Source organism: Choristoneura fumiferana, chromosome 2 (assembly GCF_025370935.1).
Source record: "Choristoneura fumiferana chromosome 2, NRCan_CFum_1, whole genome shotgun sequence".
Classification (NCBI taxonomy): Eukaryota; Metazoa; Arthropoda; class Insecta; order Lepidoptera; family Tortricidae; genus Choristoneura; species Choristoneura fumiferana.
In genome coordinates this window covers 10254825-10274828 of record NC_133473.1, presented here as the reverse complement: position 1 = coordinate 10274828, position 20004 = coordinate 10254825, and positions in this window count along the sequence as shown.

Below are 20004 nucleotides of genomic sequence, written 5' to 3'. Positions count from 1 at the left end.
GAAAAAACGTTTTCGGGGAAAAATTAGAGAACCATCAAGATATATGTGTATCAGATTTCAGTTTCTTATTCTAAATTGGTTAAGGCAAAATAAAAGTTAACATGGTCACTCACTGAGATTAATCACACTAATATTTTAAATGCGAGAGTTAGTAAGTCTGTTTGTTTGTTACTTCATCACACCTAAACCGCTGAACCAATTTAAATGAAATTCGGTATACAGATAGTTTGAATCCCGGGAAAGGACATAGAACAATTTTATCCCGAAATATTGCATATGGATAGCGATAACCGAATTCTACGCGGACGGAGTTGCGGGTAACGGCTAGTATCTAGGCTAGGCTAGGCTAGGCTAGTATATATAGATATTATAGTATCGATTTTAATTTCGAGTGCCGTAGAGCTAAGCTTTACATGTTACAAAGTTGTAGAACTTGTAGATCGGCATAGTATAGTCATCGACAATAACATTTAATAAGACCATGCACTCGAAAAATTCTAATGCGGTTATACTCGTATTGGTACTTATATCCGTTAGAACGCACATAAAATATGTTTGTGAATGCTTTGTTCTATCCGGTATTTTTGCTGGGGCTTTATGTCGTATCTTTAGTAAATACAGTAATAGCGTAACAGGAGTTGCACCGTGTAATCAACAGCTAAAAAAATCACAAAAAGCGTAGAATATTAATGAAACATAAAAGTGAAAATTATGCGTCATATGGCGTCGCCGCTGCAATCTGTTCCGGGGATTTAACCGCAGCAATTTATCCTGAATACGCTTAATTATTGGTTACTTACGAGATATACCTTGTAATAGTATCGGGAGGGCTAGCACGATTGGTTTTGTCACGGACAGAGCATATGTCCCTTTCTATACAATGGGTGAGTGCGACAGGGATGGATGGTTTATGTCTGCGGTAAATGCTAGTGTGCTGAGCCCTTATGGACTGGTTTATGCACTGCTGTTTATAGACGTTTAGTTACAAAATACAGTACTGTAAATGATATAGAGTCCTGTTACTTGACTTGTAAGTATAATTGTTAGCACACGTTTGGTATCATTATAACTACAAAACGTACTGTTTCTTTAAAAAGAATAAATACCTAATTGATATTTAGGTAGAGGTTCTTTTTATACCATAATTATAAAATAATGTGTTGTAGGTAGTTGCAAAACTCTTTCCAGCAGTCATTTATAAATTTTACAAAAAAAAATATATTGTCCGCTTAGGTCTTACAAATCAACACAAAATCAACACAACATATACAACACACTACAAACACAACACAATAAACACAACACAACACAATATAACACAATATATACAAAATATTATTTAATATCTAAGTTAGGTACTTAAGTTTGTCTGCAAATTCTGCAACAGACAATCACTAAATCAAAGTGACAGAATGAAAGTTTATGACATAAAAACACATAGGTGCCTACTGGTAGGATAAGAATAATTTTAGCATACATTTTTATACTAATAAAGCTCCAAGAGACCATGGCACTAAGATATTTTGAGGATATTTGATATTAATGAGTAAACCCTACGATCTGCTTATTCTAAAAAGACACATTGCTTGTATGAAACAACCCTTAACTGTTAACGGTTCAAAAGATATTTTCAGTTGTGACACTGCTTTGAGACGGATGAACGATTAGACAACAGGGCCTCAACAATATGGTCCCGTTAACATCCTTCTGATATAGAATCCCAAAAATCATCATATTATATATATATATATATATATATATATATATATCATATCAAAGTCAAAGTCAAAAGTCAAAATATCTTTATTCAATTTAGGCTATAACAAGCACTTATGAATGTCAAAAAAAATCCACCACCGGTTCGGAAAAACCTCTGCTGAGAAGAATCCGGCAAGAAACTCAACGAGGCATATATCTATATATATCTTATTTTTCATAACCGGAAAAAAATCTATTTTTTTTTCTAGTCTACTTTTGTATATAAAAAAAAAACAAGAAATAACGATCAGTCTTTGAAACCCTTTTAGATAGTAACCACGTACCTACCCAGCCAAAGAACACAATGCTCCACATAAAGGATAAGGAGGTACAGATCCATTTCTTTTTTCAACCGTTGGAAGTGGCCGCGGCGTGTCGCCCCGGACAGAGGCGATACACGGAGGATTTAGTGCCCCGGCGCAGCGTGGGTGTCACCTAATGAATATATTTATTTATACTTCGGACACTCGCCGACTTTTATCGGATGCCGCCTTGCTGGACATGCAGCTATCGTGCGGTAAAAGAATCGAGTGCTAAAGCGACAACGGAGTTACCGGTGGGATAAAGAATACTTTCTATAGGTACTAGGGCGATATGAACCATTTTATACGTTTCTTAGGCATGTATAATAATGTCATCTACATAACATAGAAATAAAGACATAGGTACTAGAATATTTTTTTTTTTAAATTGATTTATTGAGGCGCTATATCTACTTTGCGGCAGTCCATATCTGTGAACTGTGTTATAGGTAGTGCCACGAGAGTTGAAGTGAATGATTACACATACAGCTACAACATGTCGTGTAATGACAGCAGGATTTTAACATTTACTCATTCATTTCATTCATTCTCCTTTTATGCAATCAGCTCTTTTTGTATATGTGTGTGTAATCATTCACATCAACTCTCGTGACACTATCTATACCATTTATATTGTACTAAGTTATTGATTGCGGAGTAGCAAGGTAAAGAGTTGTACTTTAAATTGTACTATTCTTCTACGAAAAGAGTCAGATTATTTAATGAGTCAGATAGAGAGAGTCTGATAAATTTAAAATCATTGCAATACGATACGCAGGTTTTGGGAAAGTACCTATGTATCGGTATGTCAATTTAATTGTTTTGTTTGGGAGCGGTTGGCTGCTCGTGTTTTCTTTGAGATAGAGCTCGTAGAGGGCTAGAAACGCGTTATCATTTTGTGTTTATGATTGTTATTTAGATCTGTGTGACATACCTATTTATCTCGATTTATGTGTCGTGCGCGTGTGGTAGGTTGAAAATCATAGTAAAAAGATTTATTTAGTTAGACTATGATATGATCTGTAAATCCTGATGGAGCTGAAGTCTCGACATTGTTTCTGAAGCATCCATTATACTTTTTATGGATACATCAGTTTATTTTCAGCCTCTGCATTATATCAAAACGTTTCAGTTTTTGTGTATTTCACAGTACAGGTTTTGATGAACGTGCATCGAAACTAAATAAACATTAGAATCTATATTCTACCAACCCTTTTCTTTCACAGGTCGAACAGAGGACCAGAGTCAGGCACCACAACCGATCAGGTTCTTCATCTTAATGTTGTCAACATACATTCATACAAAGCGTTTACGCTCACCCAAGAGCCTTCTCTACTACTAATTTTTCTTGATTAATTTAATACAAACTTTTACTTTTTTATTATTACTGTATTTTTTTGTTAACTATACATGCAATATCTTTCCATCGATATCGATCCAATCACTAAAATAATTGAAATCCAACTTGCAAGATTTAAAGATAAGTTGACTTTATACTAACATTGCAAAGTAAATAAAATCTAGCGAAAACCCGAAGAATCAGCAATGCGCGAATCATACTATATCTATAATCATACTATATTTATAAACTGCTAGGCACCACTGCTCTGTAAGTAGGTCTATATCATGTGAGTGTACGTACGTAAGTAATTGCCACCATCGTTTTATTGATACATTAAGTGTGGGCAAACTGGTGCATTGTAGGCGGGTATTTATTACCAGTAGGACCTGATGTTTCATATATACTACTTATATCTTATGATATGATGAACTCCTTAGCGAACATAATTGCTGTGTTTCTTGTTTATGTTAGTGCGAAATTGACTGTTATGTGATCAGCATTAATGATTTATTTTATTGCAAATGCATTGACAAATAGGTACGTTAAAAGATATCTTTATTGACTTGTCTGAAACCACATCTGTTTACACCTATCGTAATTTATCTAAAATACCGACCTAGTTGAGTGTAGGTACTGTCAAGTTCTTCTGAGTTACAATTGAGGCTATTCTGCATTTAGCACAATCACTATCAAAACGACAACCTTAGGTAGCCCTGATGGTACTTAAAAGTATAGATCATGCAGTATGAACTTTACAAAATTACAGAAATAAAATAATAAATAAAAATTTAGAAAATAAGCGTATTGTTAAATATTACCTCGTAGTCTCTGAGGCTTGTAAGTAGTATGTCTATTCCTGAAAGAGTAACTAATCATTTATTTTTTCATCACACTTGCACGCTCGTCAATGACGTTATTTCATGCCTGTATACTAAATGACAATGGTCTCAATTGTTCCCGCGGGAATTATGGATTTATGTATAGTTTTCCCCAAGGGAGTTATGACTTTAGTTTTAAAAAGTTAGTAGGTACGTCATTTCAGACTAAAGAGTTCAAGTCAGCCAACGTTTTATTTTCATGTTTAAAACTTAGTTATAACCTAATTTTACACCATAAAAAATTGCCGCGCTTCATGAAACTTCGTTATTTTTATATTTTAAATTTACATCAAATTGTTTCACAATAAATTTAGTAAGTAAATATTTTTTTAGCATGTTGCAATAATCTGGCCGTAAGACCATTCGAATTCTAAACTAAACACGGTTCTTAGTTTTATCTATGGTTGACGGCTCGAAAAAAGTGTCAATCTGGGGGGAGGATACCAAGAAATTCGAAAATCGAAGTGACTGACGCTAATATTATTTAATACAAGAGTGAGAGGGACGGTACGATACGAACTTCGATTTTCGAATTTTGTAGTAGTCCCCTGTATTAGCAGGTAGCCATATGTAATTCAGTAGTTTTCTAAGCGTCTTGCTTTTGCTGAGCTGTGAACTGAGCTGTGAGCTGTGCTGTGTGTTTGGACACAATTTTTTTTTGCATTTTTTTTCCTCGCAATGTGATGAAAATCATTGTGTGTATCACGAGCCGTGAGGGGATTACAAACTCGGATCTTTAATAGGCTCTCGTTAGTAATCACCTTCTTACGCCCCTTAATGCACTATGTACTATTATCATTCAAGCTCAAGCTCAAGCTGTCTGGGTTATAGACCTTATCCCGTTTAGATGGAGCTGGTATCCTTTATCCGCAATTAACACGTCTTTGCACATTTTAGTGGCGTGTAGAGTCAGTTGTGCTTCTTTGAGGTCTCTAGGGCAATGTCAGCCAAGTGGAGGATATAATGTCCTCGGTTTTTCAATAACAATCCTCCGCGTCATGTCTAAATCATCGACACTACCAGACTTCTCACCTCTCCGTCTATTCGAACAAAACAAACAGAGCCGGCACCACATTTATCCGTCAGATAAATTTAATCAATGGATGGTGAAACAGCCCCTTAAAATATTAAATATTTTTAGGCAAATTTGGTAGGTAGATATAAATACAGAATATTACAGCACCCGTATTAAATTTAGTTTGCCTGCAACAGTAGTCCTTTAAAATTCCTAATAAAAATCAAACAGTATTCATTCTCATTTACACCCATTTCACAGCGAGCCTCCATCGACAATAGAGGAAGGTGTCACCCTAGCACAAAAGCCTTCACCTCACCCACAGTCTCAACTGCAATCTGGATTCTACACGCAAAATACCTTCAGCCAGCGTAACTTGGTATACCACCCTCCCTGCCCAAAGGGAAATTCGACGAGTTTTATAGCTTCCGTGGACCATTGTGTGGATCTCTGTATTCTGGTGGAATAGCAAGTGACACACGACATTAGTCGTGGTGTGACCGACAATAGCGCACAGCCCGGACAGTGCCCATTTAAATTATAATGTGCTCAAAATATTTGTGCTATCTATCTTAGACCACCCAAGCGGCGACACATGATCTGACACCTACCTGTAGAACAAAGAATGCTATTCTCATTCAGATCGTGCTCCTTTCTACACGATTGACTTCTTCGGGTCGGATTCTTTAATTTAGTTTTGTGAGGTGTCTTGTTTTGGAAAGGTTTTTTACTTGTGTCGCTTTATCGTCGTGTTGTTATATTAATTACATTTAATAATATAATTATTATGAACTACAGGACCAGCTCGAGCTCATCAAGACAGGAAAATATTCACTTAAATATTAGGTAGGCATACTAGGAAACTAAAGTATATGAAATAGGGATTTATAGAGGGTAGGTAGGTATTGGTATTATTTTAAAATTGACCGAGATTTTGGTAGTACATAATGCAATTTCTAAATGGAATACTAAGGTAGGTACACAGGTGTAATAAATGAACAAATTTACTAACTCGTACTATTCATTGTTATTATGCAATCATGATTTAATAATGAATAGCAATTGGGATGCACCAAAAAAAAATCTATAGTTTTTATTTTATTTTTGGAAAGAATAGGATAGTTGAAGATACCTTTTTCATTGATTTTGAATTTGGATGATTATATAATTTTTTATATTTTTTTACGAAATACGCTAGATGACGTAACAGTGAGATAGCCATGTTCCATTGCCTAGAAAAATTCAGGTCGCACATATCATAATCTGTGGCATTACATTTGACAATAATTCAAGCACGGCTTAAGAGTCCTAAATGAACCGTGACAAATAGTTTTATTTATCCCTCTTCTTTTAGCTTCGATTATTCCTGTTTATTTAATGGTGTGATAGTTAATGGATATTTTTTTATTTAAATCTTATATTTAAATTCTTTTATATTTACTTGTAACGTAGTAATTTAATATTTTAATTCGTAAAAGTACCTACATTGGAAATGCTCGTATACATTTTGGACTTTACGATAAATGACAACTGTTTAAGGCCGGGTGCGCATCATTTGATTAAAGTTCTATCTTTGTCACTCTTTGTTATTAGGTATAAGCAGGACAGGAACATTTCAAATTGTCAATTTGCTTACGAGTGTAGACCTGCTTTATAACTGCCTTTGTGACGAGACACTGCAGGGGTCAAATGAGGGTCATTAGTTAAATTTTGTTTATTTAATTCAGTTTATCACATTGTTGGAATCTGATTTCTGAAACGCTTCACAAAGCCTATTTCTCCAAATGGTTTTCGATTTATTATATGTTGTCAAAAATTGGGACATCCCAATTACGAACAGTTTAATTTACAGCAGAAAAAGTTTTTTTTTATTTTACCCGTTTTATAATTGCAGCTGTTATCAAATAAGTCGGTTCCTAGATACTCATGTTAGTAGTTAACAAACATGGAGTATAATTGACAAACATGTAGAACAATAACAAAGGAAACTAAAATATTCTATAAATTAAAAATCAGTAACATAAAATTAAAATAAATTTAAAAATGATTTCCGTATCATTGTGTCCCTAATAAAAGCTGGCAGTTTCCTCGTGGCAACTTTTTATTATGGCAAATCTTATTTGAAATCTTGGAAATAATAGGTATATAAACTTATATGGAGCAAAATGTAACATATATCTAAGCATGTTAGTAATAAACAGTGACTCATTACGACTGTTGTACTTAAGAAAACACCTTTTTGAATTGAATTAGAATGAATGGATATAAGATATTTTAACTCTTTCACTGAATATTTCGATTTCGGTAATTCTTTAGCATACTTGTGCTTATCACATTTTCGTGAAGCGTGAGACCATTATCGATTACCGGTAGTGTCCCCAAGAGGTGACCGGCGAGTGTGGTGACGCGAACCGCCCAATGGGCGCGCTTTGGGGCGGTGCCGCGTAAGCCCCTCCCCTCTCACTAAACAAGACTACGCTAATTTTAATTTTACTAAAAACGGAAAATTGTGAATCGGACTCGTGCACTGAAAGATCTGTACAAATTAAAAAGCAAGGAAGATAAGTTTGAATTTCGTAATTTTTTAACGAAAACAAAGTTGTTGTTGGGGATGAGTGATTATCAGATTTTCACCATTTATTAAATATTTCATACGAATTTCAACTTAATACCTTCACGCTCCCTGAGAAAAAAGTGTGGACAAACAGACGGACAACGTATTAATCCCATAAAGATTTTTTTAAGGTATGTAGGTAATAGGTGGCTATCTACTGAACTCTAAATACGAAATGCTTAACACTCACAGAAGCCTTTACCTATAGGTCAAAATTAATTTACCTATTTTTGTCACACGTCAGTGCAAAAATGCACAAATGTACCACAACCGTATCAATCCAGTTGATTTGTCACATATTATATAGTTAACCTTCTGTGTAACCTGCTGGCAAACATAATATGTACTTAGCTATTTGCCCAGTGATAACTATAATTTGGGTTAGTCTCACTTCGTCTAAAAAGCAACTGGTCTATGTAGCATGTGGTCTAAAAATCAGCTGGTCTAAGTAGTAAGTGGTCTATAAGAAAGCTGGTCCAATTAGCAAGTGGTCTATAAAGCAGCTAGACTAAGTAGCAAGTGGTCTAAAACTTAAATGGCCTAAGACACCATAGCCATAGGTCTAAAACGCAGATGGCCTAAGTAACAAGTGGTCTTAAGCTACCTGATAATCGGTTTTAAACGCCACTTGGTCTAAATATGAAGAAGTATTTTATTCCTTAGAACCTATATTATGCCTATCTACTAGCATAAACATACGATAAAGAAATACGTTCATGTCTAAAATTATTTTTTAAAACAAGCTTTTATTGCCGACTATGCATACTTTTCTTTGCTTAATCAAGGCAATTGTGATGAGTCCAAACACGGCGGGGCTATCTTATTGTTTCGTTACTCCATCATCAGTTCAGCTCTATGGTACCATATTATTACATTGTCAGCAAATATACGCATGTATAGCAAATTTGAGCCCAATCGTAAAGTTAAATAAAAGCTTGTCTAATAGTTATTTGTTATGCAAGGGTGGAAAGTTACTGTTTGGCACGAGTACTTATAATTGAAAGTCGAGCAAGCGAAGGATTCTGGGATTGAACCACGAGCAAAGCGAGCATTGCTTTTTGATGTTGTAAATTAATTTTATTTTATGCTATTTAGTTTACGCGTGATTGTAACAAACACACCAACTTTCGCATTTATAATATTAGTGTGAAGTCGTAATGAAGCCTACTCAAAAAGATTTCGTACGTATGGTAGTGAGACTAATTTGTGTTTAGACCACTTGCATTTTTGACGAGATGAGATTTAGACTAAAAACGTTTTAGACCAGTTGCATTTTAGACGAGAAGCGTTTTAGACGAGTAGCGTTATAGACGAGTTGTATTTTTAGACCAGTTGCGTTTTAGGCGAAAAGCGTTTTAGACCAGCTTCCAGTTGCGTTTTAGACCACTTACTACTTAGACCAGTTGCCTTATAGACCACTTGCTACTTAGACCAGGTGCCTTATAGACCATTTGCTACTTAGACCAGCTGCTTTTTAGACCACATGCTACATAGACCAGTTGCTTTTTAGACGAAGTGAGACTACCCCATAATTTTACTGAGCTACTTGTGAAAATAAGGGCTGTCACTAATGCAGGCATTTTTTTTCGTTCATACTGTTTGTTTTCTTTTCTACACTTTGAGAAACCTAATCCAAGTCTCGTTTAGTTTTCTTTCGCTCGCCTAGACGTACGACGAGGCTTGGATGGATGTTTTAAGCAGACAGTAAAGCAGGGAATTTAATTCCAGTCCTTCCTTTCCTGTTTTATTTCTCTTTTCTACCAACTTATCAATGTAGGTATAACACCTTGCCTGTCGCAGATGATGGTGGCCATCTCTTTTTTTTCGTCTAAAAACAACTAAGCCGGTATTTTTCGTGCCATGACGCGCGGCAATGGACTAACACCAATCTGCCTCCAATATCCAAAAGATTGAGAATTGTAAATGATATGGGACATTCTAAAAATAATTCCAGAACTTTGACTAGGAACAGTTGTGTAACACGAAGCGAAAAAGTATCCTAACAAATGGTTTTAAAAATCATAAAAATAGAAATAAAATAAATAGAAATAGAAATATTTATTCGCTAAACGCACAAAAATAATAACGAAAAAACAACAATATGCGAACTCGCGAAGCGGTCCCAGCTCAGCATAGTGTTGGCCGGGTAGGCCAACGCTGGTCTTCCCACCATGTGTTCTAAACTCTAAAAAGTCTACTTTGAACCATCCTTTGCTATATTTATGTATAAATCATCATCATCATCATCCCAGCCTATATACGTCCCACTGCTGGGCACAGGCCTCCTCTCAGAACAAGAGGGCTAGGGCCATAGTTCCCTGTTATGTATAAATACGCTTTTAAAATTCATCATAGACCTATCTTATTTGGAACATGCTAATCTCTTAAAAGTACTTAGTAAGATGGGTACAATACAATAGGAAACAATAATATAACCTCGCGAGACAGTTTAATTGGTTTCCTACACGCTTACGTTTACTATCGAATAGTTATAATGTTATAATAATTTAATGGTACCTACCCAACTACCCGCTTCCCTATTCCATAGCCTGCGGTAAGAATTATTTAAATAACGAATCACGAACACTGTATACTTAGTGCTTACCTGTCGCGGATACGTAGTTACTGCAAAACGTGTGCGTGCGTAGGATATATATAATGTAACGAGTAAACATACATTATTGATTTTATTTTTTTGATACCATGGTGATGAAAAAAAGTACATTGTTTTAATATAAGTAAACTATAGATAAACGAGTTGATTCGAAGGCCGACCCGAAAGGGAGGCCTCCGACAATACGAGTTTAGGGGAAGTCCGGGAGACTTGAACCTCATTTTACTCTTATCCGCTAAAGTTGTAACCGTAAGTGGCAGTAACCCGATTTTTGGCATGTAGACGTCATGCCTAAATAGGTATCGTTAGGTTGTTATTGAAAATATAATAAAACAATAATTGCATTTTGCATTTTTTTTTATAAAATTTGGAATATGGCTCAAGTCTCCCAACCCATGGGAGAGTTGATCAGGGGGTGCGGGAGATTTGACCATATATTTATTTATTAGAGAAAACAGTGAAAAACATTATTGTTTAATTAAAACTATTTATTTGAAAAAAGAATGAAGAATGTATTTAAAGTATGATTCAATTAGATTTCACTTTTTGATTATTATCTAGTACCACGATGTTAAACATAAATTATCTTAATCTAATGCCTTTAAACGAGCAATCTTGTATATATATAATCAGAATCTCGAAATGGCTCCAGCAATTTCGATTAAATTTGTATGTAGGTTTTCGGAGATAAAAATCGATCTAGCTTGGTCTTATTTTGGGAAAACGCTTGGTACCGAGTTTTAGCTCAAGCGGAGCTCGGTCACCCAGATACTGAACTTATAAAAAAATACCTATAAGAGATTTATTGTTCTTGTCTTCTTAGTCTTCGCTACTCACTGTCAACAACTGGAAAACCCTCTCTCTTTACTGTTTTTCGAATAGTTGCACTATTCTTAATTTTTTCAACAGCGTCTCCAATTCCTGTTTGGTAATATTTTTTCGGGTGCACCCTTTTGCCTTGTACTGGCATTATATGGTATGAGTTTCTAAAAAAAAAGACATAAATTTAAAGCCAATCCGTATTTAAAATGCTGTGCGGAGGATTAAACCATGTGGTCATGTCTCCCTGCTATTACATTGATCAAGTCTCGCACCCCCCTTAGTTCAGTTAAGTGATTATTCTCTAAATTCTAACATCGAATGTTTAAACCGCTCATTGTTGGTAAAACTATAATAACTAGTCAATATGATAGATAAAATAACAGCACTCACCCATTAAGCATCTGAATAGCGTAAAATTACAAAAAATATTTTTTTCACTTTTTGGTAACAGAAACATGTGTACTCCGTTTACTGCCAACCGTACTAATGGCGGCTAATATGGCGGCGCTACTAGTTGAGTCTTGTGTGCGAGTATAACACGAACTATCAGTGTTGCCGGTGGCGCGAACTTTGAATTAGATATTCGAAATGGTTCAAGTCTCCCACCTGGGCATGCCTCCCGGACTCCCCTATCAATTGCACTTTTGACTGAGACTAAACATTGTGCTTTTCACGACCACAGCGAGGAAATAAAAAACATTTAGGTATCACAAAACAAACAATAACAATCCAAAGACTGCGTTGCTCCCGCCGATTATAGTTTTTCTTTTGCGACAGAATGTTTTTTAAACGAGTCCGTTCTTAGTGGCCAGTACCCAAAACCACACAGGTATTTAAAAAATAAAAACGGCAGCCTGGCTGCAGCAGCAGGTCGAACATGATGAAGATGTATTGCTCGCAGACTGAGCAGCCTGGCTGTGCAGCCAGTACAGTGCCGTGCGCAGCAGGCTAAAAAGTTAATGCTCTAGCGTTTTTCATACTTAATTTTTTTTAAGCATTTTGTGCATATTATGCTTGTAAGAAAAAAAACAGCTCATAAAAAAAACATTGGTAAATTTAATTCCACATGCAGCAGATGATTACTTTTTGATTGGTCCAATTGTCATGCAGCACGCCGGGAAAACTATTCTGAAATATATTCTAAAAAATCGTATCGTACTATGAATTACATAAAAGGTACGACCTGTTACCGTAATGTTACATTGTTGTCATGTTTTTCGAGCCATAAATGAGTCAGCTGTTAAATGTACAAAAGTAGGCAGTTTTGTGTACTGGGTTTAGGTTATCTATGGCCACATTTTCGAGCAGTGTCGTAAAAAAAAATGTTTGATGAAAATTATTGTTACATTATAAGCTTTGATAGAGGTAGGTACTAAGTAGGACTTACTCTATCTAATTTTAGTTTTTGAAATTCAACAAAAACTGGCTGTATTTATGTGCTTACCTCAAACTTTCTCATCAATTAACCTGTTGTAAATATTATGAGAGAATGTTTTTAAAGCAAACCTACAAGTTTCTAAACTGAAAAAAAAACTTGAAATTAAGCCTTAAATTTCTTTGAGAATCATGATTCATACTAAACTATTGGTGCACAAACGATAACATTCTAAATCGATGAACCATAATTTAATTGAATGAACGAAAATATCACAATCAAAAGTAGCAAGTTACTAATATTCGTATCTCCTCTACCGCTCGAGTATTTTTAGAAGCCGACTACCCTTCAAAAAAAGCGTATGATAACATGCCTCGGCCGCACCGCCCGCCCACCCGCATATGGCGAGCGACGGAAGGGCCGCTCGCACTTGCCTAGACTGCCTACCCCGTGTTTTAACTCGCCTAATTGTTTCCCATTTACATACATTAAAAGAAAAAGCACACAACTGACGCTCGGCCCGATATGTAAATACGCGGTTATGTAGCCAACCGCCATTAGGGCGGCAACCGCTCATCGGCCACGCCAATTTCGAAATTACGAATTTTACTAACGGAAATCATTTGTTGTTGGTTTTAATTGCCAAGTCTTTACGTTACGTGTCCATGGGAATGTAGAATTGAAAACGTGGAATTGTATATTTGACTTTGTAAATAACGCGTTTTTGTGTCTTGTCAGCTAGGTGTTTTGTTGCGAAACATGTAGTTTTTCTATTAGTTCAATAATTAAATATCCAAAAAAACAGATAGAAGAAAAACAAAAATATAAGGGAAATTTATAACACGTGATAAAACATACAAGTTGCAATTTAACTTTAAATTTAGATAATTCAAAAACATTGTTTTCTTCTGTCGGTAACCTTAGTTCTACTGCGGATATCATCATTTCTGATTCTATCCCGCGGAGGAACCCCGAGCATAGCCCTCTCCATAGCCCTCTAAGTGGCTTTGAGCTAGCGATGACCTGGTCGGAAAGCACAAGACCGGTCTGAGTGAACTGTGGACGTCTTTCGGCTGACATGATGATGATGTTTTCTTCTAACCAAATGTTTGACTTACTTGCATGTTTTTTGGTGACGTTGGAAATATAATACTTATTTCTAACATAAATTTATTACTGCTGGCGAGCGACGAATACTATAACAATTTCAATTGCTATTTAAGAGAGTTCAGTTTTAGAGAAATTCATTAAATAAAACAATGGTCACAATATCGTTTATTATTTACACATAGCCCACTGCTACCTTTTGTAACGAGTATAGCCGTCCCCTTCATTATCCTTTCTCATACAATTAAGAAGCAGCAATTACGAAACGGTTAGTAATTATATAACGGTGCGAACCAAAAACTAACAATAGTGCGGAGTAATTAGATAACTCCATAAATATCGGCATTGTACCTACATGTAAATTCTAATAGAGATTATATCGGATGTGATAATCTGAATTGATTACATTCTAAAGCCTTGACCGAAGGATAAACTAACCAGATATACGAACGGTACGGTCGGTTAGAAAATCAGAAAATTCATTTTAAGCCAGTCGGCCACATCCAGCCAGAAACTGAATTAAATCCACGTTAAGGCTATTGGTTTAGTTAGTCGTTATCATTCCAACAGCGAAAAATATACGTGGTATAGGTTACAATATTTATTTGCTAATTTACTTTTTTTTCGACTTATCAAATAATCACATAAGTTGTTTTTAATCCTTCTTAGGATCATATAGTACCTACATGAGACCCGTTATTTATTTAATCAAGCGTTAGTTATTGAGGGCAAGAACACTGCAAAACGGCACATGGCTAGACTGTCAGAAAAAAAAACACAATCAGGTAACCAAAAGCAATTCCCAGTAATTAAATAATTGGCTACTGTTCATCAGAGCCGAAAAAAACTTATTAAAATACAGTAGTTGATAGACAGCTAGGTTCTTCGCACACATCATCTGAATAAGTCTATCCAGCGGCCTGGCACAATAAGTCAGCTTATCTTACGATCGAACAAAGGCTACTTACAACTGTTCTTAATCGTCATTTCACATACGGTTTCTACTGACGTACGCTTGACTCGTCTGAAAGTAGATGTGTTGTGCCCACATGGTACGGTAGGCAAAAAAAAGCCTGTCGATTGATTTCATTTCTATGGTATTTTTTTATTCAATCAAAGGATGGAAAGAGGAATTGGGAATCTGTAGTTAGGTAAGTACAATTGAGCAGTGGCAATATAGTGGCATTTTTATAGATAAAAATCAATAAAAAACCTAAGCATTTGTAACAATAGGTAATCAAAATGATCTAGCTAGCTTCTGCAAACGAATAACTTTAAGCTATTAGGTAAGAACTGGTACTAACTAACTCACAGTTTATACTGGTGATAGTATGAAGAAGTCGGCTTCTTATAAGTTCTGGTGTAAGACAACAGAAAACTTTCAAAGAAAGAAAGAAATACAACAGAACAATAGACAACACTACACAAGACAAAACAATATTATTAAGTAGGATAGTATAGATAGGAGTAAGATAGTATGTGTCATTGCGGTTGTGAATCGGACACGGCTCAGCATAATGCTGAGACGTTAAGAACGCCGCAGGGCTGATTTTCAGCCAGCACCGTCGGTGACCCTCTGACCGCTATAAAAATATACTACACAGTATTAACTATACATATAAAACTACATCAATTTCGATTTAAATTGTTGATACAGTATCATAAAGTGGGGGTCTCTCATACTGAAATTTAACTTTTTCTCTGTGTCATATACTTAACATACCTACCTACCTACGAAGTTATCCTATACAAAGTATCGATTCTCATTTATTATTATAAATGCGAAAGAAACTCTGTCTGTCTGTTTGTCAACGCTTAAACCCCTGAGCGCATTAAGATTTAATTTGGTATGGAGATAGTTTGAAACACTGGGCATAAGGTAGCTTATAGGTACTTACGAGTATATATACCGAAAAAGTAATTGCTTTAGCGAAACACAATTTATTCACAGATGGAGTCACTAACACTAGTTCAGAATATAATAAATCAGCAGATGGTTGGACAACTAAGGGTTTTTTAGTCAAATCGAAGCCATTGTTTTAACTTGGTTTAATTTAAATATAAATATTTTTCAACCTTAGTAAAATAATCTTGAAAGTAAAACCATAGCAGAAACAGGTAGTGTTCAAAACAGTTACTAATGCTCATTATGAAGAAAAATTATATGAAAAAGCCAGCAATTACCTATCAAGGAATTTAGTCTATCGCTCCTCTATTTCGCATATAATGGAAGTGATTTTGCTCGCTTCGCGGTCTGCACTGGCCACAATGGGTTTCGGAGTGGCGATATGCATAGATATGCGTTAAACGATGCAGCCCGTGCAAATCTTAGTGCTTTGGTGGCTTACAAATCCCACGCCGCTTTCCAATACCGCGGCTTTATGCAACGGGTTTATTTGTTTAAATTTTACCATATACTTACATTTAGCGGACGCTGTGCCGTAAAATAATTTTTAATTTAGATATATATATATTTCAGGATAAAGCATGTTTATTTAATAATAATAATAATGATGATTTATTGTATAATAAAAAGCAGTAATTTACATTCATATGAGTTTAGGTCTATTAAAGGTATAACTGGGTCTTGGAAAAGGTCAACATTCTGTCCCCTAAACTAGGTAAAAACCTGTATCTTAGGGGCTAGAGCATTTAGTATTTAAAAACGCGAATTGTTTTGTTGTTTTAAATAGCTTTAAAACATCTGAAACATTTTTTTCTTTGAAATAATAAATTGTTTTATTATGCAATTTAAAAAACATGGAAGTACAGCTAGTTAGGTACATTTTATAAATAAAGCTACATGTAGGTTTATGTATATAAATCAAAAACCGCTAGTAACGGTAAAGTATATAAGTAATCAAATAAACTTAAGAAATATGTATATACTGGTACGCAATTTACGATGGCGCTTACGAGAAAAATAATCACGGCATCTTAGGTAGCTTATTTAATACGTGGCCGCTTTTTCATAGGCCGGCGCCGATCTTGATAGGCCGCCGCGTTCGTGTGAATGGCCTACGTTACCTTATTGTTGCCTCACGCATCGGAGACTGCCTTACCGATTATATGCAAATGAGATGTCATAACACGTGAATAATTACAGCCCGCCACGACTCGCCCTTTCGGACGGCCCGCACAAATTGGATTTACGTGAAATGCAAGTTTTGCCGCCGCGACACGACGTTGATGTATGTATTTGTGCTATTATTTAGGTTTTTTAAAGTGCGGTTGGGTAATTCAAATTAGTGTGTTAACATATAGGTTATTTTTGATTTTATTATCAATGCAAAATAGTAATCAAAAAGTAAAGCATCATTTGTACAACATACGCCAATATTTTTGGAATTCAAAACTAAATAGGATACTTTTTCTCTGAATCTTATTATATTGATCTAGCCTAATAACTATAAGGCACTATTTTGTAATATTATAGCCGTGATATTTTTGCGTGGCTCTAAAAGACTTAATAGCAAACTAAAATCTGTATTAAGTACCTACTAGTTTATTAATTATTTAGTTTGAAATGTAAAATATCAGAGCAAATAATAGCAAATGGTTTCTTTAAACGGGATTAATATTTGAGTCTGAATTATCTAATAGTAACAAAAATAGTAGGTACACCCATTTAATATTAGGTTTAATTTAATTAGCGCCACTGTACTAAATGCCATAGAAAGCGACGTACCACCGCCATTTCGTTTCAAATTGCCTCCATGTATTTAAATATCACGTAAATTTTTACATAGTCGCAACACTTTTCACGAAAGCACCGGGAAATTGCGAGCAGCGCTCGGGTCGGCATGACCAAGCATGCTGCGTTAAGGGGCGCGCGGGTCGTTATGCTAATACCCTGTCTGACCGACCAAACCTCATTTACGTAACCGCGACCACAGTGTAAACTGGGCCTTAGGATAAAATCGCTAACTCTTGTTTTTGGTTAGGTAAGCGAGGTTTTTAAACCCTTTTAAAATGAAGTAGTTGGAAAGCTTTGCGTGTCCGCTGCCTGTAGTCGCGATATCGGGAAAATGGACGGTTGACTACGTTTATGGCTTACCCGCTGGTGCTTAGAATTAAGGTGGATACTCGTGCTCGTAAATACAAAGCGAGCTATGATAACGCCCTGGGTTTATTTTCTTAACAACGTAGGTTAAATGTCGTAGATTCTATAGTAACCTATTTCAGACTTCGACTAGTTAGTGTACCGACTTATTACCCATGGATCGTGCGACCCGGTTGATCCCCTGTAATGATTGATGGAGCATTAGAGATCAGATTCAAGTTACTACTTAGGTACAAAGTTTGCAAGTTTGCACAGTTGATTTTTATCCCCTAAAAGTGCAAGTTAAAATATTGTTCATTAGGACTTATCCTTAGTTGTGTGCACTAGAGTCATGAATTAGGGATAAAATTAATCAACACATGTTCCAGTGATTTCAAATCTTAATTTATTAGAATAAAAACATTTTTTCCCTTGGAAATGGGAATCGAAACTCATATCATAATCAGATGCCTTTATATAGGTAACATTTTTAGTAGTTTTAAAGTCATAATTTGTTCTGATATTTCTCACGCTGTCTATAAGTGTAATTGGAAGATAAATTAATACTTATATTCATTAAACGAGAAATATGTTACAAAGGCCAGGAATAACGCAAAATACAGGGCCGTTTGCATTGTTGAATCAGTTTTGTATTAAACATAATGATGAATGCATGATACTGACCTTGCTACGCCACATAATGCGCTAAGAACCTGTGAAAGATCCTTTAGACTTATCCCACGTAATTTACTTGTACTGAAAAAAAACCACAAACCGCATGCAGTGTTTCCGTATATGTACCGTATCTATTTGTTGTGATTCCAACGCGGTGCTCAGATTTGTTTCTTTGCTTCAACAGTAGTTGACTGCATAATCACATTTAATAGACGGTTAAGATGTTTACTTTGAAATGTGCCTTTGTGTTCCTTAACCAAGTACTTTTGACATCATTCGTTCGAAATATTTCTTTAAGAAGACGTGGTAAAAGTCTTATAGCAATTAATCTACGTTTAATCTAAATCTAAGACACGGATCCATTTCTGCAGACAATAGCAGTTTCCTCCATTGTGTAGGCCGACGATATGCGGAACCCACAGGCAATTTTAAAACCGCTAATGCACGGGTCTCACACTACACTTTTAACGACACAAAAGTCGAAAAAGCGACGCGAGATGAAGCCTTTGTGGTTACGGAGTTTGATCTGTAATTAGGGTATTTAATAGCGTAATAGCCGCGTGTAACGGTCCCAATTCGAAGCCATTGTGTTTTTATACTACGCTTATACGCCTTCAAGCGAAAGGACTGATAATGAGCGCGTCATTTTAAATAACAATACAATATAGTTCTAATCATAACACGTCTTTAATTAAATTAATGAGAACCAATTATTAATTCTCTCTTCATCGACAAGATCAAACAATTGCTGTAAAAAACGTTAAAAAGTTATTAATTTGTCTTACTGCCGCACTCTCAAATGTTAATCAATAGTTGATTAAATATTAGCGTCGAATTTCCATACACAAATTTAAATATAAGAAGTGACGTATCGGCACGAAGCAGTTGATCTGTTAATAAACTTTATAAGTACAGTAGGAGTGCCCTCGATCTTATACGTTAATACTATCAAAAACACTTACGAACTGCGCGGGTTCATACAAACGAATCCACCAAATAGCAGGGGTGTTCAATTCGTGCGTTTTTGCGGAATGCCGGACATATTCTGGAGGCAGGTGTGGTCGGGCCATGGCCCGCTCCCGACGCTAATGAACACAATGAAGACATATAGAAGACATCCTACGAGTATATCCGGCGTTGATCGATTGATTTACTCGTTGCCACCGCGCTCGAGCTTTTTGTATTCGAATGTCGCTTGCCATTTACATATCGGAATCGTGGAGGGACGAATTTTAAACAAGACGAACGATGGCAGTCGCAATGCTTTAAGCTATAGATACTACGGGTAAGACACATTGTGGGTAAAGTGTGATTACATGAACACGTCGGGTAAATTAAAAGAAAGTTTTTAATAACACATTCAGTAACTGTAGGTACTTATCTACTGAAATATTCGATATATAGTTAGGTACTACTCGTATTTATTTTTATTTAAGCTACTTTTACAATACAAGTGAAGA